Source organism: Balaenoptera borealis (genome assembly GCF_965194805.1).
Source record: "Balaenoptera borealis genome assembly, chromosome: X".
NCBI lineage: Eukaryota > Metazoa > Chordata > Mammalia > Artiodactyla > Balaenopteridae > Balaenoptera > Balaenoptera borealis.
In genome coordinates this window covers 45,707,152-45,733,091 of record NC_138881.1, presented here as the reverse complement: position 1 = coordinate 45,733,091, position 25,940 = coordinate 45,707,152, and the positions used below count along the sequence as shown (strand labels likewise).

Genomic DNA, 25,940 nt, shown 5'->3' with positions numbered 1-25,940 from the left:
TCATTCTATCTGAAGGACTTTTTAAAACTTTTTTTTGTGTGCAGGTTTGCTGATGAATTCTTTGAGCATTTGTATCTCTAAAAAAGTCATTATTGGGCTTCCCTGGTGACGCAGTGGTTGAGAATCTGCCTGCCAATGCAGGGGACACGGGTTCAAGCCTTGGTCTGGGAAGATCCCACATGCCACGGAGCAACTAGGCCTGTGAGCCACAACTACTGAGCCTGCGCGCCTGGAGCCTGTGCTCCGCAAGAAGAGAGGCTGCGACAGTGAGAGGCCCGCGCACCGCGATGAAGAATGGCCCCCACTCGCCGCAACTAGAGAAAGCCCTCACACAGAAACAAAGACCCAACACACCCAAAAATAAAATAAATAAATACGTTTAAAAAAAGTCATTATTTTGTCTTCATTAGTGAACATTATTTTATCTTGGGTTTCAAATTCAGTTTGACAATTCTTCTCTTTCATTACATTAATGATGTTCCTCCACTGTTTTTTGGTTCCCATTGTTTCTGAAGAGAAATGTGCTGTTATATTTTATCTTTGTTCCACCTTTCATAATGAGTCTTTTTTTCCTCTGGATGCTCTTAAGATTTTCTCTTTTTTATACCTTTTAAACATTTTGATTATAGTGTGCCTTGGTGTAGTTTTATGTTTCTTGTGCTTGGGATTCATTGAGCTTCTTGGAAGCGGGTATACGGTTTGCATTAAATATGGAAAATTTTCAGCTATTATTTTTGTAAATATTTTTTGTGTTCACCTTCCATCAGCATCTTCTAATATATAGGCTATTTAAAGTTGTCATACATTTCACTGTTCCTCCATTCCTTTTTAAGGAAGCTTTCTTTTGCGCTTCATTTTGGATTTTTGTTGTTGTTGTTTTGGGGGCTTTTTTGTTTTTGTTTTTCTTTTTAAAATTTCTTGGCTGTGCCGTGCAGCATGCAGGATCTTAGTTCCCCGACCAGGGATTGAACCCCTGCCCCCTGCATTGGAAGCTCGGAGTCTTAACCGCTGGACTGCCAGGGAAGTCCCCATTTTGCATTTCTTTAAAATCTCATTATGTTTCAACTTCACTAGGCTTTTCTTCTGAAATATCTAATCTGCTGTTAATTTCATCCAGTGTATTTTTTTTTTGTCTAAGACCATGTGTTATTCATCTCTGGAAGTTCAATATGAGTCTTTTAAAAATAATGTCATGTCTTCTATTAGCATACTTAATTTTTCCTCTATTTTCTTCAACATGTAGAATACTTTTTTTTTTGAATGTTTATACCAGGGTTTGTTTATTTGGTTTTGATTTGTTTATTTTGTAGTGGTCAAAGCTTGGAAAAACACTAATATGTCTTTTAATAGGTGAATAGAATACTTTTATAATAGCTGTTTTAATGTCCTTCTCAGGTAACTTTATCACCTGTGTTTCTGAGTCTGTTTTTTATTGATTAATTTTTCTCTTCATTACTGATTGCATATTCTGCCTCTGTGCATGCCTAATAACTTTTTATTGATGCCAGACATTGTGAATTTTATCTTCTTAGGTTATGAATTTTATAATAACAGTAGTAATAATTCCTTTAAGTGATTTTGAGCTTCGTACTGGGACACAGATGAGTTACTCGGAAACAGCTTTATCCTTTTCAGGCTTGCTTTCAAGCATTATTAAGAGGGGACCAGAACAGTCTTTAGTCTAGGGTGAAATTTCCTGACTACCAGGGTACTACCTAGCTGAGAAATCCACCCAGTACCCTGAATATTTTGAGGTTTTGTCACCTCTGGCAGGTGAGAAGATAAACTATTTCCACCCCTCTGAGAGCTCTGAAGTCATCCACCCACTCCTTTTTGGTGGTTCTTTTCCCAGCCAGAATTCAGCAGGAGACTCTGAAGGGAACCCTCTGCAGATCTCCAAGCTCTCTCTCTCTTTCTCTCTCTCTGCAGTCCTCCCCCATCCATGCAGCTCCCTTTTCTCTGGTCCTGTGCTCTAGGAATTCTAGCGGCCTTGGCCTCCCTGAATGCTGAACTCTGTTTCCTCAGCTCTGGGAGAATGCTGGCCCCTGTCTGGGTTCCCTCTTTCTGAACTGAAGTCTGGAAAGCCTCTCCAGGAAGTAAGCTGGGGGAAATTGTAGTGCTCACCTCATTTTTCCCCATCTCTCAGGTATCAACATCCTGCATGCCTGTTGTACCACATCCGAAAACTGTCACTTCCAATTTTTTAGTTATTTAAAGTGGGAGGATAAATCCAGACCCTGTTACTCCATCATGGCCAAAACCAATTCCTAGTTCAGTCTTTTTTTTTTTTTTTTTTCCTAGTTCAGTCTTAATTAGCCCTTGAATGCTCTGTTCAGAGGATCAGTTATCTTCCTCATATGACGTGTGTGCGTGCTGTGATGAAGAGGTTGAGGGAAACTCCTGAGGTTCTGTCAGTGTAAAGATGTAACTGCTGTTGCTATCCTGACAATTACCACTATTGATGATGATGATAAGGCATCATGTGTAAAGCATGTGGCAGCTGAGCACGATTTAAAGAGCACCTGCTATACTAGAGGCAGAAGAGAATGTTGTTTTACGTCAGGACACAGAGTCAGAGAGTGCAGTGTGTGAATCCAGGCTTTGCCATGAACTAGTGGAGAGACCCTGGGCAAGCTGTCTAACTCTTTGATACCTCAGTCTCCTTGCCCATTGGTCTATTAGCAGAATCAGGGGTGAATGTGGCCTGTTGCAGCCACTCAAAGGAGGGAGTGCCAGGAAGGAGGTTGTGAAGGGTCAGCTGGGGCAAGGGGCAGAGGGTTCCTAGAACGTGGGGCCTCAGAATGCCTTGCCCAGCAGCAGGGAGAGGTGGGTTCAGCCTTGGACATGATCCTGCAGGTGACTAAGAGGTCTCTGGAGGACAAGACCCACAGGATGGATTCTCCAACCCACAGGACATGCACAGAGAGGAGTGGTCACTGAGACTGAGAGTACTCCGAATATCTGGTCTTTCCAATTCATGTGGTGGGGACCACATTTCTTTCCGGGATTATGCAGGTGCGGTCTTGATTGGCTTTGACTGTCTTTCTGATATCAGTGGCTACTGCTGTCACTGATATTGATGTGGAATAAGGCACAGACAGGGGTAATGGGCAGGAGCTCTGTGACCAGACAGACCTGGGTATGAGTATGGTGTTTCCCCCTCTGGTGAGCCTGAGTAAGTTAGTGAGCTGATGCACAGTACATCAGTTTACTCATCTATAAAATAGTGATTAATAATAATAACCACCTCCCAAGGATGTTAGAAGGAGTTAACTGATGGTTAAAATAGAGCATCTCTGGAAACAATAATAATGACAAAAACATTAATAATACTGGCTAATATTTATCTCACATTTATTCTGTGCCAGGCCCTGCGAAAACTCTTATTGGGATCATCTCATTTACACTTCGTGAAAGCTTGTGAGGATTGATACTATTTCACAGTGGAGAAGACGGAGGAACAGGGAGAGAAAGGGAATGAACCAGTCACGCAGCTGATATGAAGAGGACAAGCTGAGATCAACACTCAGGGAAATGTCAGAACCCAATGCCAGAACCAGTGCCAGTGTTCGGGCTAGGCCGTGGAGACATCTATTCCAGATGGGGCTCTGCTGGGGCTGAAAAGTGGAAGAAGGAATCAGAGTGGGCTGCTGTGGGCAGTGAGTACTGGGAAGATACACCGAGTGGACGAAGGGGTTGAAGGGCAGTGATGATGCCTACCGATGCGGGGGATTGGAGTGTCGACTGAGGACCCTAGGAACGGAGGAGAAAGAGGACTGTATGGGAATCAGAGGGAACATCACTGGCTGAGAACAAGGACCCTTCTGGATGTTAATGTTAACTCTTGAATTTGTTCGTTCATTCATTCACTCATTCATTACTTCACAAACCATTTCCTGAGCCCCTGCTGTCTTCTGAAAGGGCTCCAAAAAGGAGCGCTCAGACTCAATCCTGCTCCCAGACATATTGTTCTACATGACTTACACAGAGTTAGATTGAACCACAATTTTTTTCACTTTAATTTCTATCATTTAAAAAAAAAAAAAAAAAGCAGAATATGACAAGAACCCAGACCTCCAGCTTCTCTGGGAAAATCACAACCCCTGCCCATGCAGGGTTCTCATTCCTGCACAAAGATAGTAGGCGATAGCAGCATTGTGGATGCCCCCTCAGACAGGGTGAGGGTCTGGGGTCTCGCCAGCCCCATCTTCTCTATCGTACCCACACGCTGGCCTCTGTCTGGGTTCCCGCTCCCTGCACTGATGCCTGGAAATCCTCTGCAGGAAGTAAGCTGGGGGAAACTGTAGTGCTCACCTCATTTTCCCCCTTCTCTCAGGTATCAGCATCCTGCATGCCTGTTGTAGTGCATCTGAAGACCGTCACGTGCAAATTTTTAGTTACTTAAAGTGGGAGGATAATCCAAACCTGTTAATTCAACATGGGCAGAACCAATTCCTAAGTCAGTCTTAATTAGTCCTTGAATGCTGTGTTCAGAGGATCGGTTATCTTACTCATCTGACATGTGTGTGTGTCCTGTGATGAAGAGGTTGAGGGATGCTCCCAAGGAGTTTACATCAGTGTAAAGATGTAACAACTGTTGCTATCCTGACAATTACCACTATTTATGATGCTGAGGAGGTTGTTGTGAGGGTCTGGGGTCTGTGCCAGCCCCATCTTCTCTATCGTACCCACACCGGAAGCAGGTTGGCAGGGAACATTTACCATACCCATGTGCTGCCCTTCCCTACCCTCACATGAGCTGCGTTCCCTAATGCACAATAACTGCCTGGCCCTGGGGCATGTAAGTTTGAGAACCCTGTTGCTGGAGACCCTCCAGATACCCTCACACACAAATGCTCTGTGGTACAGGTATTGTTTTCACCACATGACTTTGCTTTAGACAGAGTTATTCAAATAATACGTGAATAAGTGGCTGCTGTGAAAGATTCCATTAGTACATCAGTACATGGACTACACAGGTCATCACATTCCTCCACATTCTCTACTTCCTGGGCCAAACAGTGGGGCTAGTTATAGGTGCTTCCTTGTTCCTTTCAAAAATATTTCCCTGTATTTAAACCACACACACACACACACACACACACACACACACACAGAGCAGGCCCCACTATGAGCATCTCCCATTTGCTTCCCCTCCCACCTAATATTAACAGCATGTCCTGAAGAAGATCCCTCTGATCAGTACACACTGGTCCCCTCATGCTGTTCCATGGCCAGTGTGTGCTCCATGGTATAACATGAACCCCTCACCGTTTGTTTACAATCCAACCATCATCGACTCTTAATGGACATAAAGAGGTTTTACACAATTGTTTGCTACTACCTTCCTTCTACACACAACTCTGTGAATGTGTATGTTGATTATACAGTTTTAAAGTGGAGCTGCTGGGTCAAAACTCAGTCATTCACCAATCATCCACTGAGCGCCTACTATGTGCTGGGCACTGGGGAGACTGGCCGTACTAGACAGAAAAAAAGTCTCTACCCTCACCGACCTAGCATTGTAAGGATTTTTCACTTTGATACATGCTGCCACGATGCTGTCCATCGGTGGTGCAGGAGAAGTAAAGCTTGTTTATGGGCTCCTCACATCATTCTTGGGGCAGACGCTCTGCTGCAGTGAACAGGATGCTTAGACCTTTGCTCCCTTCAAGATCTTCAGGGTCTGGCGATGAGACTGTACGTCTGGATGTGTTGGGGGGTAAGGAGGTGGGGAGAGAAGGGAAGGAACAGTTCACAAATAACGCGGTGGAGGGAGGTAGGAATACTAGAGTCCACCACTTAGTTGTGTAGGACGGACGCTGAGCCTGGTTAGAAATGCAAATTCTCGGGCCCCGCCAAGGACCCACTGAATCAGAAACTCGGGAATGGGGGGCAGCAATCAGTGTTTTAACAAGCCCTCCAGGTGACTGCGATGCATGCTAAAGTTTCACATTCACCTTAGACCCACAGAATAAAGTGGGAGGATAGGACTGAAGTGAGAAACAGCATCCCCCCCCCCACCGCCCTCCGTATCACCTCCTGGTGGTGTCCGGTTCACCCCTTCGTTTCTACCTGGTCACATTCAGGTAGGGATGCCAACGGGGCGAGGGATTGGCTCCGGGATTGCAGGGCCGGAAAACGTTCTGGGCGGTGATTGGTGGCCACGAAATTGCCGGAATAAGCTCTTCCGGTACGCAAAGCGGAGCCGGAAATCCCGCTATTCCCTCCCCCTCCCCCCGCAAGGCTGTAGCCGAGTTGGTGTTCAGGGCGAGAGCGTGTTCGTGTGCGCGTGGGCATTTTCAGAATGTACATTTTTCTGAGTTGGACTACTCCAGAACTGGCTGTCCCGACAGGCATAGCTAGAAAGGGCGAGGATTCCGCTAGGGTACATGTACGGGGTAACAGAACGGTGACAGAGCCCATGGTCTTTATCTCATGTAGTCAGTGTCTTTGGGACCCCTGGGAGATGTCCCCTTTCCTAACGGAACCGACGGCACGGTTGTCCTTTCCACCGATTACAGTCAAGGACAGAGGCCTGCCCCTCACCAGGCCTTCTGATCCCAGTCTGGAGCTTTATCCCTCCTGCCCGTTGGGGGGCTGTGGCTGGCTTGCCCCACTAGGCCTATTCTGTATTACCCAGGGAGGCACAAGCAATCACAAGGCCCAGCACAGAGAAAACTTCTTGTAATGCTCCCTGTTATAGTGGTGTCACTGCAGGGAGGTAACTTTCCACGTAGGAAGACTTTTTCCCAGATCCAAGACTCCAGAGAATTGCGAGGGTTTCATCCTAACTGTGCCCTCCCTCCCTCTGGGAACCGGCCAGCAATGGCCCGCGGGCATCTACATCCGCTGTTCCCCGATCCCACCACCAAGGGGCGCGCGAGATGAAACGGTTCTGTCGTGGAACGTACCACTGAGGGGCAGAGGGAAGACCTTCGAGTCGGGAAGAAACCATTCGGGAGGGGGCGTCCGTTCTGGAATAATCCACTGAGCGCTGTGACAACACTGAGGGTCCCCTTACACCGCGTCGGGCATCAACCACGGGTCCCAGCGGAGGCACTCAGGGCGCCGCTGGGTCCATCCCCATTGTAACCGCTCCATCTTCCCGGCACATTCGAGGCCGATTGGACACCGGGTCTCAGCCTGCAGCCTTCTTTTCTATCTACTCCAGGTTCACCCCTTCGTTTCTGCATGGTCACATCCAGGTGGGGACAGCAACGGAGCCAGAGATTGGCTCCGGGATGCGTGTGGGGGGCGGGGTCGAAATCGGGAAAGCGTTCTGGGCGGTGATTGGTCGCCGCGAGATTGCCGGAATAAACTCTTCCGGGGCGTCAAGCGGCGCCGGAAATCCCGCTATTCCTGCCCCGCCCTCCTCACCTGCCCAGTTCCCATTGGCTGTCTGTCTGGGACAGGCACAGTGGTCGCCGAGTTGGCGCTCAGGGTGAAAGGTGTGCGTGTGCGTGTGCGTGTGTGCGCGCGGGCATTTTCAGAGTCTACATTTTTCTCCGAGTTTGACTACTCCAAGACTGGCTATCCGTAAGGGGCTGATTAGCTGCCCGGGTCGGTGGCGAGGTTCGGCGCAGTCGCTGGCTGTGCAGGGTGACGATGGTGGTGTCTTTCCGCGAGCTCTTACAGTCTTGTTTAGCCTTCACTCAGTCTGGGGCGTGTGGTACCGCAGGGTCAGTCGCGCAGATTCATATAATTAAGCCCAAGGAGAGGTCACTAAACTTTTTTGGTGTCTCTCCCTGGGAAGTAACATGTGTCGTGCAGTTTGGAGATGTGTACCGCTACGTCTGACATGCCAGGTGCTGTTTGAGTACATTTGACGTCTCTGAGCATTTTGGGGAGATTTTGGTGAATGGGATATTTTATCTGAGTGGATTTTGGTGAGCCATGGTACAAAGTCTGTAGGGCTTTGTGTCCTTGTAGACCTGGGTGTGCATTTTCTGAGCTTTTGGGCGTTAGAGTCACTGGGTGTTAGACCCTAATGTAGAAGTCTGAACCCCAGAGTGTGAGGCCTCTGAACTGTTGTGATTCTGGGTCCCAAGGTGTGATGTCTCTGAGCTGCTTTAGGAAGGGGTTTGTCTAAAGGTGTAAAGTATCTGAGCCGTTTGGGGTCTGTGTGTCAGTAGTAAAATCTCTTACCATTTTGGCTGTGAGGTCTCTGTCCAGGAACTGAGGGAGTTGGAAACCCGGCAGATATGATTCCGAAGCCTGGAACCCGACGTGCTGATGGTGCGTTGCTGAGGGTGTCACTTGTCTCCTGGAGTCTCAGTACGTATCATAATTAATAAAATGGGGCCAGTGCCCACCTTGGAGGGTACCTGTGCATGTTAGCAGTGTGTGTAAAGGGCCTGGCTCCCAGCTATGGTTCAGAAAATGTTTTCTGAGCACCTGCCATGTACCTGAGTACTATTCGAGGAGTTTGTGACAGGACAAAACTGACAAAGTCTCTCATTTCATGGCGTTGGTCAATAAATAAATCAAGGGTGGCAGGTGCTATGTATGAAGAAAGATAGGGCTGGATCAGGGGAAAGGGTATGTGGAGATGATGTTATTATTTTATTCAAGGTAATCAGGGAAAGTCTCCCTGAAGGATGACGAATGAGCAGAGACCTGGAGGAAGTGAGGGAGCACGCCATGGGATTACCTGAAGGAAGAGCATTCCAGGCAGAAGGAACAGCAGGTGCCACGGTCCTGGCGGGGCAGTCTACTTGGCGTGCTCCTGGATATCAAGGAGTCCTGTGATGCACTGGGTTTGGCACGCCGCACTCATTGAAAGGTGTCCGGTGCTGCTCTCTGTGTTTGTCCCACAATCTGTGGTCATCCCCATTTCACAGATGAAGGACCCGAGGCTCCAAGATGTGCCCTGCACCTTCTCTCCTGCTTACACCTGAAATTACTGAAGAGGGGTGAAACCTTCTAGTCCATCATGAGAGACAGAGGGCTTGAGTGTAAGAGCTGCGGGGAGGACACCATCCACACTGAATGTCAGCCAACCAGCGGAGATCAGTTATAATATGGGAATCATGCCCCTCATAACATTGCTACTCTTGATGGAGGGCAGGACTTAAGAATGAGAAAGGAACTGGGGCAAAGGAGAGAGACAGGAAGGGGAAGCTGGAGGACAGTGAGAAAAAAACCCACTGGCTTCATCATATTGCTTGGATTTGGCCCAGTTCACCTTGATTAACTGATTGTACTAAGATATATTCACTTTTCCCCTGTCCCTACCCTTTCTTTCCCTTCCCTGCTCTTCTCTTTTGTGCCTGAGCAGTTCAGTCCTGAAGCCATTAGGTGTTGCTGGGCAAGGCAAGTATATGCGCGTAGGGGCATCCCAATTTGGGAGGTCAGAGCCCAAGGCGGTAAGGAGGATGTCCCTGGGGGTTCTGTGGGGAGGAGGCTAACTGGCTCAGGGATTCAGGCTTGAGTGAGGTGTGGAAGTCAAGGGCAGGGGATGGTTCAGCATAGCACGTGGGGAGGACCTCTTTGTGGAGGAGGGATGGCTTATATGCATTGGGATTTGTCAACTCAGTGAATGTATAAGGATGGTGGGAGCCACGTCTGTCACTTTTGGAAGAGGGAATTTCCAATATGGAAAGGAGGTAAACTGGAACAACTTCTGAAGGGTTCTACTGGAACTAAAGGTCTCCGTGAGAACTCCTGGTTTTCAATAGATATGTGTGCATATGTGGATAGACTGATATAGAAATATGGAAATGTGTGTGTGTGTGTGTGTGTGATTGTGTTCACACATATATTCCAAATTTCCTGAAAACAGCAACATCCCAATGACAATAAGTACACCTACCGCTAGATCCTAGCTTCTGAATACCATTCTCCACTAAATGATGGGTTCCCAGGCTGAGGAGAGATAGGATTAATGAGCCAGGCTCAACTTGTCATGTCAGTAATAAGGGAAAGTTAAAGAATGGTGGGGAGATGTCAGGGGGACACAGAATATAGCTGGAGGGCTCTCCCACTGGAAAAACTGGGGACTCTTTTATCTTTTCCAGCTTCTTTGAGGTATTATTGACATATAGCATGTAAGTGTAAGGTGCACAGTGTGATGATTTGATACACGTAGATAGGGCAAAACGATTACCACAATAAGGTTAGTTAGCACTCTATCCCCTCACAGAATTACCTTTTTAAAAATTGTGGTGATAACATTTCAGATCTACCCTCTCAGCTTTCAATATATGATACAGTTTTGTTCATTATACTCAGCATGCTGTACATTAGATCCCCATAACTTATTCATCTTATAGCTGGAAGTTTGTACCGTTTGACCAACGTTTCCCCCAGCCCCTGGCAACCACCATTCTAAACTCTGTTTCTGTGAGTTTGACTTTTTTAGATTCTACATATAAGTAGAACATACAAGATGTCTTTCTCTCTTTCACTTACTTCACTTAGCATAAAGCCTTCCAGGTCCATTCATGTTGTTGCGAAAGGCAGGATTTTCTTCGTTTCTGTGGCTGAATAATATTCCGTTGTATGTGTCACCACATTTTCTATGTCCATTCATCCCCTCCATGGCCACTTAGTTGCTTACATATCTTGGTTGAAGCTGCATTGTAAATTGTAACGTTGGTGTTAGTCCTCCAACTTTGTTTTTCAAAATTATTTGGCTATTCTAGTTCCTTTGCCTTACCCCAGAAATTTTACCATCAGTTAGTCTATATGTACAAAAAAATCCTTGCCTGGATTTGTGATTGGAATTGTATGAAATTGATGGATCTATTTGGGGACTATTGACATCCTAATTATATTGAATTTCTCAACACATGAACGCAGTATGTGTCTCCATTTTGTTAGGTCTTCTTATATTTCTTTCCTCAGCATTTTGTAGTTTTGAGCATACAGATCCTGCTTATGTTTCGCTAGGTTTTGGGGGAAGCTATTATAAATGGTATGCACAAGTCTTTTTTTTTTTTTTTTAATTTCCTAATTGTTCATTGCTAGTACAGGCAAATATGCCTGACTTTTTTTGTGTTGAGCTTGTATCCTGCGACATTGTTAAACTCCCTTCTTAGTTATAGGAGTTTTTGTTAATAGATTTCATGGGATTTTCTAGGTAGATAATCATGTCATCGGTGGATGGGAGCAGTTTGAGTTCCTCCTTCCCAATCTCTAAACCATTTATTCCTTTTTCTTTTCTTACTGGAGTGGCTAGGACTTCCAGTACAATGTTGACTTATAGCAGGAGTAAGACTGGCTATCCTCCTGGCCTGGTTCCTGATCTTAGGGAGAAAGCGTTTAGTCTTTCTCCATCAAGTAGGATGGAGGGGCAGGTATTTTTGTAGATGCTCCGTATCAGGTTAAGAAAGCTCCCTTCTCCTCCTGGTTAGCTGAATGTTTTTCATCATGAACGACTGTTGAATTTTGTCAGATACTTTTTCTGCGTCAACAGGTAACGATCATGTGGTTCTTTATCTTTGGTATGCTACTATGGTGGCTTGATTGATTGATTTTTTTAATGCTGCACCAGCTTTGCAGTTCGGGGATAAACGTCACTTGGTCATGGTGTATTATTCTTTTTATGTATTGAATTTGATTTGCTACTACTGTCTTTGTTTGACTTTGGTATCAGGGTAATGCTAATCTGAAAAAATAATTCAACAAGTGTTCCCTCTCTTCTGTTTCCTTGAAGAGATTGCGTAGAATTGCTGTTATTGCTTCTTAAATGTTTGGTAGGATTTTCCAGGGATACCATCTGGCCCTGGAGATGCCTTTTCTGTAAGTTTTTCAACTACAGACTCGATTTTAAAAATAGGTGATCTGTTTCTTTTTGGCTGAGCTTTGATAGTGTGTTCCATTTCGCCTAAATTGCCAAAAGTAGTTATGTAGAATTATTCATAGACTCCTTTTAATTTCTGTGGGATCTGTAACCTATTTCATTCCTGATGTTGGTAAGTTGTGTCTTCAGTTATCTTGCTTTTTTTTTTTTTTTTTTTTGTCTGTCTGGGTGGAAGTTTATTCATTTGTATTGACCTTTTGAAAGAACCAGCTTTGGGTTTCGTTGATTAACTCTATTCTTTTTCTGATAACTGTTCCAATCTCTATTTCCCTTATTTGCTTGCTTTGAATTTATTTGGATTTTCTTTTTCTAGTTTCTTAAGGTGGAAGCTTTCATTATTGATTTGGGTTCTTTTTTCTTTCTAATACAAGCATTTGATGCTGTACATTTACGGCTAAGCACTGCTGTACCTGCATCCTGCAGATTTTGGTAGGTTGTTTTTTCATTTTCATTTTGTTTAAATTAATTTGTAACTTTCCTTGATCCTTGCTCTTTGGCCCATGGATTACTTAGAAGTATGTGATTTAATTTCCTTGTGTTCGGAGATTTTCCTCCTAACTTTGGCTTACTTATTGGGGGTTTCTCTCTTTTGGTCAGATAACATTCTTTGTATGATTGCAATTATCTTGCAATTGGTCATATTTGTTTTATGACCCAGGATATAGTCTACCTTGGTGAAACTTCCATATGCACTTGAAAAGAATGTGGTATATTCGGCTGTTGTTATGTGGAGGGTTCTATACTTGTGAGAACATTCGGTTCACCCATGCATTCTAATTTGCTTTCTCTCCGTTCTGTGTATTACTGAGATTGTTGAAGTCTCCAGCTGTTCTTGTAGATTTGTTTGTTTCAGTTCTTGCAGTTCTGACTTGGTCATGTATTTTGAAGCTTTGCTGTTGAGTACTGTGAAGAATAGAGTTAACATAGCAGGCCTGGGACTACAATCCTTAGAAGGGCTGGCTTGTGGGCCCTCACGTCGCATCTGAGAACTTGGATTTCAAGAGGTTTCCCACCGTTGCCTCCTTCAGAAGTGTAGGTTACTCCTCCATCTGTCCAAACAGTATGTTTTATGCTAAACACCTGCTTTCCTCCTGGGAACCTGAAATCTTGATATGTGCTAGGCCCCGGGTTTCTCAGGAGCTTCCCTGGTGGACAGCATTTCACACGCGTTGTCATGATCCGTTGCCGGAGGGACAAATTGCGTGATTCTACTAGGAAAGGACTCTTGGAAGCTTGCGCTGGTTTCCTCCGGATGTTGCCCAGTGCACCTCTCCCCCTGGATGATTTGGCTTTGTATCCTTTTGCTGCAGTAAATCTTAGCCATGAGGATGACTATGTGCTAGGTCCTTGGAGTCCTCCTAGGAACTCATCAAAAGCAAGGGTGGTCTTGGGGCATCTGAAACAGTGGTGGCAGCTGTGGATTCACTAGCGAGACTGTGACTCGCTGAAATACGGTGAAAGCCTTGTTTGAGTAAAGGGAGGATGAAGCAGTAGGGATGACGATCCTTTTGTGCTTGGTGACTGTGGATGTACCCGTGCTATGAAACAGCAGCTGAGCCACTGACTGTTGGGATAGGTGTTACTTACAGAATTTGAAAACAAAAGATCCAGATCCAGGAGAGTTAGCGCACTGCATCCTCGGCTGCTTCTGCTGTGCTGCCCGATGTTGGGGGTGGGGTGGGGCGGGGAGAGTGCAGGCAGCTCCTGACTTTGGTGTTTGTTATTTCCTCCAGGCCTGGGGCAAAAGGATGCGAACCTTACAAAAGGTGGACTCTGGGTCGGCCAAAAAATGTTGAAAGTTTGACTTGCTCTCTCCTACAAGCGGAAGAAAGCAAATAAAATCAGGTTCTGGGCTGGAGAAAGCTTCAGATAAACTAGAGGCAAGAAGGGGAAAAAGCTCTGCAGGCTTTTCTTCAACTTGGCGGCTGCTGCTGCTGCTGCAGCCCCAGCCCCTTCCGGCACTCGCGCCCGAGCTCCCCCGCCGCCGTGCGGTACCCTGGTGAGTGTCAGTTTACTGCTAGGGGTTTGAGTAAAGCGTCCCTGAGAGAGGGAAAAGGGGGAATTTTAAAAATGGCTTTGTACATTGTGGCTGTTGCATCCGGATGTTTGAGACAACTGAGACGAGACGTTAGGCATATGACTCTTCAGTGCAAGAGCATGAGCTTTTCCAGCCTCCTCACGGGATCAGTGAGAGAGACAAAAGGACAGGAGGTTGTGTCAACCCATTTTGAAAATTTTTTAACATTCAGGATTTTGTCCTGGCCAGTTGCGAAACATAATGTCTTTACAGTTAGATTATAAAACATGTTTTGCCATGAAAGTACTTTTGCCTTTCTTGCCTACAGCCCTTCCATACAAAAGGCTTGGGGGACATTAGGAGATAATTAAAGAAATGTAAAGTTTTGATTTCAGGATTGTACACAGTGATTGTATAACAATGGAGAACACACCACCCCTGGCACCTGGCGGGGAAGCGTAGCGAGGGAGCGAGGACATTAATGATCTTGTCTGTCCAAACTGTTCCTGGGAATTTTCTATGTTTCCTAAAGGAATACTCCCCGTGCAGCCTTCAGAGCTGCTGTGAGCACTTTTTTTTTTTTGAATTTTATTTTATTTATTTTTTTATACAGCAGGTTCTTATTAGTTATCTATTTTATACATATTAGTGTATATATGTCAATCCCAATCCAGTGAGCACTTTGAATGCAAACTGTCTGCTGAGGCTCCAGTCACACCTGAGGGAGCTCTGACTGTGGGACCGCGGGAGTGGCCCCAGCCCCTGGACGTTGCATGCAGAGCACCTCCAGGTGTCACTCACCCTTGGAAAGAGGATGCGCTGGGGTCCTGGACAGACAGAACTGTTTGGAACGGGCTGCCTCCAGGCAGTGCCTCTGAAACTAAGACCTCCCTCCGATGGATTATTCAAACTGGACAGGGAGTCCTAGGGGGGCAGGTTCCTGGGTGGGAGGCCACACTGGGGCCCCAGGGAGCTGTCCTGCCTGCCTGATGTATGTCCTGCTCGGGGCAACCTAGCAGTCGTGAACCCTTTGTTTCTAGGGATACGTGTATGCCTCGGAATTACCCTCCTTGTGTGTGAGCCCTGAATATCCCTACACGGCCTCAGCCTGGACGAGTAGTGACCAGAGTATGCTGTGCCTGAATTGGTGCCTCAGGTGCCTCAGCTACAAAAGGTTCATACAAAAAACTAAGCCGTAAGGTTCCTGGCTTTCTAAGTTAGACCTTCATGGTTAATGACATCTGTATTTAAATGGCTGAGTCCTGGAACCCTAAGGGATGTAACTGACGTCAGTACTGCAGTGTAGGCTGGTGTCACTGTGCTGCCTGGGTCCTAAGACCTGTGGCATTCCCCTCCCTCCCTCTGCAGACTGACATCCTTCTCGCTCGTCATTAAGACACTGGGTCCAGTCCTTCACCCGTTACGTCAGCTCCACAGGTGTGGACTGACTTTCTACCGTGTGTCAGGTCCTCTGCCCCGAGGACACCAGGATGAACGGGGTGTGTTTCCAGCCTTCTGAGAAGGAGTTAAAAGTCTGGTGAGGGAGACAGACATGGAAACAAAACCTCAGTGCCTCAAAGACAATGGGCTTATCTGGCTTTGTTCAGCGACTCATGGCAGATCACACTATGAACATTTCCCACGTAATTTTTCCCGTCCATTGACAGCATATCCTGAAGATCCGTCTAGTCAGCACAGTTGGATTCCCCTCATTCCTCTAGGCGTGGGCAACCTCAGCTATCAAGCGATACTGGTGTGTTGCGTCAAGCTCAAAGCCAGTAACAGAATGGCCTTCAGTATGTGTTCTCTAAAACACTCAAGGATTCTTTGTAAGTTTCCAGAGAAAGCAACATTCAAGCTTCCCTTAATTCACAGGGAAATTACAATTATGGAAAATCCACTTTATTTAACTCTCTGCTAGAAAGTGTTTGCCTCCCTGTAACCCTCAGCCCACAGATGCCGGTAGCTCCTCCCAATCGTTTCAACACCCAAACCTACCCTCTGAAACTTCGTGTCAGCTTCCACTTACTTACCAGATGCATCACTGTGGTAGTAAACCACATAACATACTGGTTATCAACCACAAGAATAGGATTTTATGAAGGTATCCCCAGACCTCTTATTCACATCCAAAGGATAGGAATGTTATGGTCCATGTCAGGGTCTGGTCTGGGGAAATAGCATGGCAGCATGGAGTAGGACACAGGACTCCCCAGGAAGGATTCCAGGCACCTTCCTCGTCTGTCTTGCTTTCTGTGACAAGATAACGGTTCAGGGACAGATGGGGTGTGAGGTAAGGCTTCGTTTCCAAGGTCAATCACTGCCGTAGGCATCAACGTTTGGGATGGTTCTGTGGTCGTCATGGCTCTTGGCTCCCGGGTCTGGGGTCCTTCTCAGAGAGGACAAGCCCTCTCCAGGCTAGGTCACCAGAGTCACGGGCCAGGCGAGGACTTTAAGCTACGAGGGAAGGCTGTCTGCTTTGGCATGGCAGATGAGGTCAGAGGAGGAGAGCTGAGAGGAGAAGAGGGGAGAAGATCTCCTCAGGTCAGGGGCAGGTGTCTGATGGGTGAAGGGAAGACATTTTTCCTAAATTCTGGTTGCTCTGGGCTTGTGTGGCATGGAGGGGGTGAGGGTGCAAGAGAGAAGCAGAGGCTGACTGGAGGTGGGGAGAATAGGTCATATAACCTCATATTGTCTGTGTCCCATGGCCCCCGAGAAAAGCCCAGGCCATGTGGGATCTCAAAGGTCATCTCCTCTCACCACCTCCACCCACTGGCCATGAAGAGAATGGATCTGAGATAAACTGAAGCCTCAGAGAGACAGGCCAGTGGGGTGGGGATGTCTTCTCAGAAGATCCACTGCCCTGCCCTTGGTTTGACTCTCACGCTGTGTCCTTTGCCTTCTGTCTCCTGTGCTCTCGGGTTGGTCTTCCCAACTGTGTGTTTGTCCTGGGAAGAGTCAGTACATTGGAGACAGTCTTGCTACCAAAGGAGTTTAATAAAGTTCCTGAGAGTTTCCCAGGCAGAGTGAAAAATCAAAGATTCTAGGGCACCGTTGTAGCCACACTAAATGAGATTCACTGAGTGCGGATCATGGAATCTGCACTTTTTGTTTGTTTGTTTTTTCATAATTCCTCAGCTCTGATTGACATGGACAACTTGTCTGGGCACTACCAGAGCAGAGGAACGGTCTTATTTTCCCTACTGCCAGGTGTCTCTCTCCATCGGGAGCGTGTGGAGGTGACAGAGGTTTGCTGCCTTCTCTGATGCACAAACCCAAGACCTTCAGGCTAGGAGGCTGACATGCTGTCTGCTGTTCTAAGGAGGCCCTCAGATCATTGTTTCCACAAAACATCCTGATTCCAATCCTGTCAAGCCTCCATCTAAAAGATTTCTGAAGAAACCAGATTTCTATTTAGTGTGCAGCTCCATGCTGTAAGGTCAATTTGTGTTATGTGTTAGCTGCTTTTCTACATATTTTGCAGTAGCCATATTGGATCTTGCCCTTGACTGAGTAAATACAGAACACGCTGAGTTTTCCACAATGCCTCCACAGACCTGTGGCTCCAGCCCTTATGCTGGGTGACCCTGAGCAGGCTACTTAGCGTCTCTGTGCCTCAATTCTTCCGTTAGTAACGTGGAAACACTAGTTAGGAGTAAATGTAACTCCTTCTTGGGGCAGTTTAGAGCACTGACCGTGTTAAGACATGGGAAGTTGTCAGGACAGTGCTCGGCATGTGACAAGTTCCTGGTGAATTCTAGCTGTTGCCATTACTGTTGTTAATATTGTTACCGTTCCCACATTTCCCTGGAGAGTGTTCCAGAGAGACAATGTCAAGACCACCTTTGACTCACCACATGGGCTTTGCACTATCACTTCAGCCCCTCAGGGACTCAAGAACTGAATGTATGGGGCATGGGTGTGGGTATATATATATTTTTTAGCATAATGAGTATTTAACTCTCCTTATGGGGATATTGTGAAGCCTAAATGCAATGCTGGGGTTTCATCAGGCGCTCGTATGGAAAAGTTTAGTGCCTATTCTCTAGGAAATTAGAAGTCTAATGACCTCTTCGTATGATTTGTGTAATGAAGGGAAAGTAAGTGATCGCTGGACGATTGTAGAACATGAGTATATACATTTTCAAAAGCATTCCAGAGGGAAATTTAAAGGCCCAAGAACCTCATCATATAGCCCTTCTGGGGGGCCATTATTTTTATCAAGTCTAATTCTCCTGTATCAAATTCTGAATATCTGAATCTGATGAGGATACAAAAGTATTAATACTCAAACTTTCATCAGTAGGACTTTATTTCTTGTGAAGTTTTCACATTGCCGGTTTTATGGTGTTTCTTATTTCTTCCACTAATATTCACGTTTTTTTAACCAAAGGGTGATGGTATGAATATTTTCTGAGTTACATCCTGAGGAGATGGTGAACAGTGTTTTTGGATAGAGAGTCTGAGGGAGGGGGCAAAGGGGAGAGAGAGTGCAGCGGCAGTGGGGGAGGAGAAAGCATGGGGGCAGGGAGAGAGGGATATGGCTACAAGCAGAAACCGAAGTGAAGAGACACAAGAAGAAAAGCTCACCCTTCTGGACCGTGTTTAGCTCTCTAAGTGTATAAGTATAATAAGGTCTCTGAGTACTCACAGCAACATTATGAGGTAAGCATTTTTAACGTTATCGTCCCTTTTTGCAGATGAGGAAGCTTGAGACACGTAGAGGTTAACGGGTGAAGGACCTTGCCCAAAGTCACCTGGCCGGCAAGAGCTGAGTCAGATTGCTACCCAGGCCTGAAAGAAACAGAGAGGTGTGGTATCTGACCCCCGAATCTGGAATACACTGCAGTGCCCAGCGTCCTCTGGATCAAAAGGCAAGTGAGCATGTCCATCGGCATGAATCAGATTACCAGGGATCTGTGTATGGATTGGACATGATGTCTCCAAAGTGCATGAAAGACCACGGGGTGTCGTGTCAATATGCACACGTCACAGAGCACAGTTCCTGGTCCATATCAAGCTCTATACATGTGTTTGCTCCTACCGACGTCAGTATCAGCATCCTCATCCTCATCATTACGGGAAGTAGCATAACCATACTATAACGATAAACAGAACAACAGATAGAAAAGTATGAAGACATTACCTCCCCCCATGTCCTAATTTTTAAAACTGCAGAGAAAAAGAACTGGAAGGCGGTAGACCACGTATTAAGTGTTTTTCTCTTGAGTGTGAAATTCTAGATAATGCCCAAATAACCTTTTAATGTGCTGTATCTTCATTGTTACATAGCCAGTTTTTCTATTATAATTTTAAAATAGTTTTTCTGAAGACCTGTTCTCTTAGGTATCTTGACGTTTCAGGATTAAAAAAAATTGTTTTGGTATCCTTGCAAAGTGAAAACCCAGTCAGCACACTTAAGTGAGGAGTATGATCTTTGGTACAGTGGTGGGGGTGGGGGTGGGGGGTGGGGGGAGCAGAGAGGTCCTGATGGAAGGTTAGCTAAGTCTGCAAGCGTTGTGAAAAAGGCCATGGACGATATAAGCCCAAACCAAACAACAGCTCACAGGTCCCTAGGAAGAGGCTGGTGTTCTATCCACATAAGTGTCTGTACTAGGACTTCTTAGACCTTTGCTCTTTTGGCTTCCGTGGCGCAGTGGGGCAGCGTGTGGCGCTTATAACGCAGTCCTGCTTTGACCCAGGCTGTGGATGAGAGTCGCAGCCTCCCCTGCAGCACCGCCCCTTTTGTGGGCCAACTGGAGCACTTTTCTTGATGCCTGGGAGCCTCCAGATTCAGAAGGGAAGGGAGACAGAAAATACATAGCTCGGTAGGTAGATCCGACCCTCCCAGATAGAGCTGTGCACAGCAAGTGAGATGCAGGTGCAGCTTGGTGCAGTAACCCGTTGGGAATTAGCAGAGTTGGATTGGGTGACTCAGGGAAGAAATGTGGACGTGAATGCAAAGGGGAGAAACCACATTAAGAGGGGTAAACAGCTATAATTCCCATTTCTGTAACAGGGTAGGGTACTCCATTATTGTTGGGAGAAGGCTTCCTGGTCTGAGCTCTGGGAGGGCGTCACGGCACTTTAGTGATGAGCGTCCTGAGGAACCGCCATCAACCCTAACCAGGGGGCGCTGAGTGTCTGAAGGCAGGAAGTCTCAGTCTTTACCCCTAACAGACACAGACAGCTTCTTAGCCCTGCTGAGAGTGGTGCTGTGGCACCTGAGGGAAGCTCAAAGTTGCCCTCTAGCAAAACTACCAGTGCTCCTTATGTCCTAATCCAGGTCAGGGTGGCTGCCCAGGCACTGTGCACTGACCTGGATAAGTCTGATGGTAACTGTGTGTGTGCGTGTGTGTGTGTGGTGTGTGTGTGTGGTGTGTGTGTGTGACAGTGACTTTTCATTGAATCGTTCACCAAGCTCCAACTGTGGTCAAGGCACTGTGCTGGATGGCTGGGGATACATAAATTGGTCAGCTGGGTATCTGCTCAGTCAGCTGACTGACAAGGACAAGGAGGGATCACAGATACTGAATGACAAGCCTGTGCCAGGCCTTAGAAGGAGTGAGAGGCAGGACGTGGGGGAAGAGCAGAGAGAGTCGAGGTGGAGCAAGCAAGGAACTAGGAGGACCGCGTGAGGGGCAGCTCCGAGTGAGGCTGATGGCCTCACCTGGACTTGACATGCCCTTCCTAACTGTGCTCATGTCCCTGACTCCATGGACACCTGTGCTCTGGGCACAGCGTCACAGACTCCACTAGCAGCCTGCGTTCATTCAACAGTCCATCGATTGGACGCGTAGTTGCGGGGCCTACACTGGGCACCAGCCACTTGGTACTTGGGAGACATTCAGTGAACATTCGGTGCTCTAAGGATCTTGACCCAGGTTCCGCTGTGAGGCCAGAACTGTGGCTGATGGGGCAACAGAGTGACCCACACGTGTGTAATGAACGTTGCAGCCTCTTTGATTAGGAGTTTCCGGAATTAGGGATCGTATGAAAGATGCAATGCTCCTCCCCCCACCAAAGGGAAGAGAATCTGACTCGAGATATGCCCTGTTTACTCCATTCTCCTGTGTCAGTTTTAACACAGAAATAACTGGTCCAAGAAGAGCTACCCTTTATTGACCAAGTACATTGAGTCGAGGTCCTTCATTCATTGAGGAAACAAGTTCGAAGCACCGACCAGACACTAGGTCTCCGCTACTGGGGTCAGTTTGGGGATGCAGGGATGATGGGGGCTGCAACCTGCAAGCAGATGACTGCCCCCTGTTGTGTGAGAAAAGCCATGGCAGGATTTAAATCACAGAACCCTAGGAACACAGAAGAGAGCCTCTGACCCCTGCCATAGTGTGCGGGGGTGTGTGGTGTGTGGGTGTTTGGTCAGGACACACTTCTCGGGGTGGGGAGGTTCTTCAGGTGGCACTTGGATCACCCAAAGTTGACAGACACAAGCTGAAGAGCAGAGACATGAACACGGGTGGAGCCAGATTTCCATTCTCAGTCTGTTGGCTCCAGACCACCATGGCAGCTGGGTCAGCTCCAGAGCTGTCATGCAGCCACTAAAAACACTTCCTCTGCCTCTGCTTGCCTCTCAGTTCCTTACATCTGACAAATAGAGTGAGACTGGTGGAGACATAACTGGGGGAGGGTTGATTGCAAAGCCTCTCTGATATGGCAGAGTGCCTCCCCACAGGGGAGGCTGAAGTCCTGCCCGGCCGTTGGCTCTGAGGCAGTCCTTTTGCGCCGGCGGACTCCAGTTTCTTGGCTGCAAGGCAGCTCCTGCGAAGGCAAACACAGAGAGGGTCTTAGAACCTTTCAGGGTGGCTTTGCCCTACTGGGTGCCTGCATTTCACAGGTGGACATGGTATTGGGACAGTCATGACTTTCCTGTCACGGAACAACATCTGCATCTCGGCACCTGAATCACAAGCCAGGTGGGTTGTCGTGACCGCAAAGAAGACGGGCTTTGCAGTCGGGCAGAACTAGGGCTTGACTCCCAGATCCAGCCTTTACTGCATCAGTGACCTAACCTCTTTGAGCTTGTTTCCTTGTCTGTGGAAGGCGGGGGTTGATACTTCTCTGGATCTATGGGAAATAAAACCGCATATGCCCGGCTCCCATTATTAGCTCAGTAACTAGGCTCCGGGTGAACCATTTTACACTGCGCCCTGTGTTAGGGACACATCAGTGTGGAGGTAAGCATGCCGGGGACCTCTGGGCATCTACTCCACCCTCTGGCTGGGGTGGGGGTGGGGGTAGTGGTGGTGGAACTGGTGCCATTTCCATCTCTTTAATTGTCTTTACATATCAAAGGCACACACTTCATTTCATACTTAGGTGTGCTCTGCTCAGAGGAGTTGTACTGAATGAAGTCAGTCCTCACAGGTGGGTCTGTAGCAGGCAGAACCAGCAGTGGGGACACCTAAGGAGTTGCAGGAAGGTGCTGTCAGATTCCCTAAGAGGGTCCCCATACTGAGCGCGCAGCTGATCCTTGCCTCCCTGATGACCACAGGGGACTAGTAAATCAAACCTTGCATAGGGAGGACCCGTTAATATACTTTCTCCTGGGGCTTCCCTGGTGGTGCAGTGGTTGAGAATCTGCCTGCTAATGCAGGGGACACGGGTTCGAGCCCTGGTCCGGGAAGATCCCACATGCCACGGAGCAACTAAGCCCGTGCACCACAACTACTGAGCCTGCGCGTCTGGAGCCCGTGCTCCACAACAAGAGAGGCCGCGAGAGTGAGAGGCCCGCGCACCGCGATGAAGAGTGGCCCCCGCTTGCCGCAACTAGAGAAAGCCCTCGCACAGAAACGAAGACCCAACACAGTCAAAAATAAATAAATAAATTAAAAAAAAAAAAAAAAATATATATATATATATATACTTTCTCCTGTCCTAACAGAAACTCGGACTATAAACTATAGTGAAAATCTCATCAAAACTAAGTCCATGGGTAGGGCAGTTCAAAGCCTGTTCAATTTACTGGGTCACAGATACCATAAAGTGACAGATTTTTTTCCCCATTGTTCAGCTTATCCCTCCTCACTGTGAAGCAGGTGGTCACCCTGGATCCCTCTATGCTTCCAAAACTGTGGCCAAATTCCAAAGGTCATATTCAAAGGCAACAGTGGGCCCGTATAACATAAGGCGAGAGCTTTTCTGTCTGTATCCTGTTCTTAGCAAGGAAGCCTTTCCCAGAAAAACTCAGCCATCAGATTGCATTTCAAATCAGCTCGTTGTGAACCACAGTAAAACGTGTGTCCATGTGGGGAATTCATAATGAAATCTCCATCACCTTCCATTCGGTAAAAATATCAAATCTGGTAACTGTGGCTTTTCATCCAGGTACTCCCCAGGAAAAATGGAAATTGCTCTACCCAGCCTGACAGCTGAACCTAAGAAGGAATCAGATAGATGAGGAGGGAGGGAGGGCATGTAAGGTGGAGGGAACTGCACGTGTGAGGTGGTGAAATCTGTGGGTGGTGGGGGCCGGGGGTGGGGGGGCGGGCAGGGGTGGCGAGGGAGGACGAGTGTGAGCACACCGGCCATCTGATGAACAGAAAGAGGTCTCGGTGCGCTGGAATATCAAGTGGGGCTTGGAGCAGAAGGAGGGGGTCTGGTGAAGATCAGGCGTTTGGGGGCAGGCAAGGCCTGCTGTGCTTAGTCCAGGAGGCTGGACATTATCCTAAGAGCAGCGGGCAGCCCCTGCAGAGTTTTGAGCAGGGGTGTCATGCCCAGGTTAGGACTTAAGAAAGCTTCCTCAGGCAGTAGGATAGACAAAGCGTTGGAAAGCATCAGGATTGCTGGTGGTGGTCAAGGAGAGAGATGAGGGTGACGTGGACTAGGGAACTCACTGTGCCGATGGAGAGCAGTGTCAGGATCTTACTTAGAAAGACTTAGGAGGCAGAAAGGTGGGGCTTGATGATTGAGAGGGTGGTGAGAGAGAGGCAGCAGGCAAGGATGGCTTTAAGGATCTCTGGCCTAAGCAGCTGGGGAGAAGGCTGCCTTGCCCTGAGTTAGGCAACAGTAGAGGAGGTGCAGCTATGTGGGGAGGGGTTGTGGATGGGTTCAGTTTGGACTTGTTGAGTATTCCTTGCCTTTGGGGCTCAAACACGTATTACCTGAATGACTTGGGGGAGCTGACCTAACCACTCTGTGCCCAAGATGCCTCAACAGTGATTGATAGGGGAATGAGACTAATAATTAAGAAAAAGACTAATTTCTGTTTCATTTATTTATTTATTAAAGAAAACGTTTTTTAATCTTACAGCACAGTGCCTTGAAAAGTACAGTAGTACGGTACAACAGCTGGCCTACAGGGGCTGGCGTTTCATTTATTTAGTCTATGAGAATGTCCTCCTTTTACACAGCAGCACGCTGTTTTACTGTCAGGTACACCCTAGGTACAATGGGAAGGTATCTTCCCTCCATATATCTGCTTGGTTTTACCTATCTGCTTTGTGTATTTTCACCATGTACCATGCATTGCCAACTGTAAAAGAAAAATAAATACATTCAAAGTAACAAGTGTTTGTCACATGCATGCAGAATGGCAGTCCATCAGCCTGTCTCTCAGAGAAAGAGCCCCCCCTTCAGACCCTCCAATTCTTCCTCCTCTAGCCCCTCACTCCCTCCAGGGAGTGGGCACAGGGCCTTTGGGACCAAGTTTGTCTAACACTTCTCTTCGCTGTGAAGTCATCTCCAGTGTCCCAGAAGTTGCCTAGCACTTGTTGAGTGCAGTCTCCCTGTGGACCTGTCAGTTGACTAGGGAAGTCTGTAGTTTAGGAGAGAGGATTGAGCCTGATAGGTGGAACTGGAAACCATCGGTGTGTGGCTGCCTAGCAGGGAGGTGATGAAGCCACAGATACCTAGATTTGAATCGAGGCCCCACCACTTACTCCTTCTGTGACTTTGGGCAGGTTACGTAACCTCTCCGTGGCTCAGTTTCCTCAACTGTAAGATGAGGATGATGGTCCTATTCTGGGATAATAACCCCTTTTTGCTTCCTTCATGTAGATCACAAACATATAACCTTTCGATAACTATACAGTGCTGTTCGAGCGTCGATTACTTCCAGGGCAAAAAGGGAAGCTCTCTGCTTATAGACTTATCTACTTGGACAGGCATGAAAGATGCCTGGCTCATGTTTACCGCGTTGACAAGGTTCAACTTCACCTGAGCCCTGAAAAAAGCCACAGTAAAGAAATCTCTGCAGACTTTTGTGTTCCCGAAATGGCTTACTGCAAAGGACCACCCTTCCCCTTATGACTCAAGATAAGGCTTCTCATAAGTCTCAGGTGACTCCTGGGTTTACCTGCTACAAGGCCAAATACAGACCTTCCTCCTTTTCCTTAAAGGGCAGATACAGACCCTCCAGCTCCTTGTTTTTTGTCTCATGACTAGTAACTGAGATTAAAAGTCAGTCCTCCTGAAAGTAGCTAGTCACAAAGATAATCATTTCCTGTTCAGTTGACTGAGACTTCCCCTGAACGGTTTTCCCACCTGCAAACGTCCCCACTGTAACTTGTCTACTACTCTCTATGAAATGAAGTACAGTGCAAAACCACCCTGCTGACAGTCTGATCTTCAGATCTGGGGTGCTCTCCCAATTGCAATTGGTAGAATAAAGTCAGTCTCTTTATTAGTTTGTGTTTTGTCTTTCCCAGTGTGATGTATCACACGGGGTGTGACTGGTAAGAACTAGGTAAGAAAAAGATCAAGTAACAGGAGCTGCTTCTCACGTAGGCACGCAACAACACAAATTACCAGGCAGTCAGGGAGAAGCCCGCCCCCACCCCCCTTCCAACCCCAATAGCCCACCACGACCATGCGTCGTCTGCGAGGTCATCTCCAGCGGCCGGAAACTCTTCCTGCGACTCCAGAAGCGATCGTCCCTTCTACTCTCCAAGCTCCTGGGAGAGGCGCTCCGGTGCGCGGCCGGGAGGGGCGGGCACTGCCTCCTCTTCTCCGAATCCCCCAGCCCTACTGCCGCCGTCCCCGGGGAGGAACCTACTCTCCTTCAGGCCACTCCCGGCTCCCTCCCGGCCCACTAAAACCCAGGGAAGGCCTAAGGGGACCCTACTTCTATAAGGGGCGGGGGGTGGGGGTGGGGGGGGG

At 47.4% G+C, this 25,940-nt stretch overlaps 2 long non-coding RNA genes across 5 annotated transcripts; one reads left to right on the top strand and one right to left on the bottom strand.

The window, feature by feature from the left end:
* The first annotated feature begins 7,459 nt into the window (after positions 1 to 7,459).
* LOC309620321 lies at positions 7,460 to 21,602 on the top strand. Of its 4 annotated transcripts, none has more exons than XR_014239511.1 (5): positions 7,460 to 8,277; positions 8,575 to 8,957; positions 13,540 to 13,805; positions 16,545 to 16,744; positions 18,524 to 21,602. It is a non-coding gene; the product is annotated as an uncharacterized lncRNA (long non-coding RNA). The 4 variants fall into 4 exon arrangements; XR_014239512.1 differs by having other exon boundaries at positions 16,540 to 16,744; XR_014239509.1 differs by lacking the exon at positions 16,545 to 16,744 and having other exon boundaries at positions 8,575 to 8,785.
* Positions 21,603 to 24,042: 2,440 nt separating this feature from the next.
* Positions 24,043 to 25,921, bottom strand: LOC309620320. The gene is made up of 2 exons (XR_014239508.1): positions 25,644 to 25,921; positions 24,043 to 24,315 (listed from the first exon to the last, which is right to left on the bottom strand). It is a non-coding gene; the product is annotated as an uncharacterized lncRNA (long non-coding RNA).
* Positions 25,922 to 25,940: the final 19 nt, after the last annotated feature.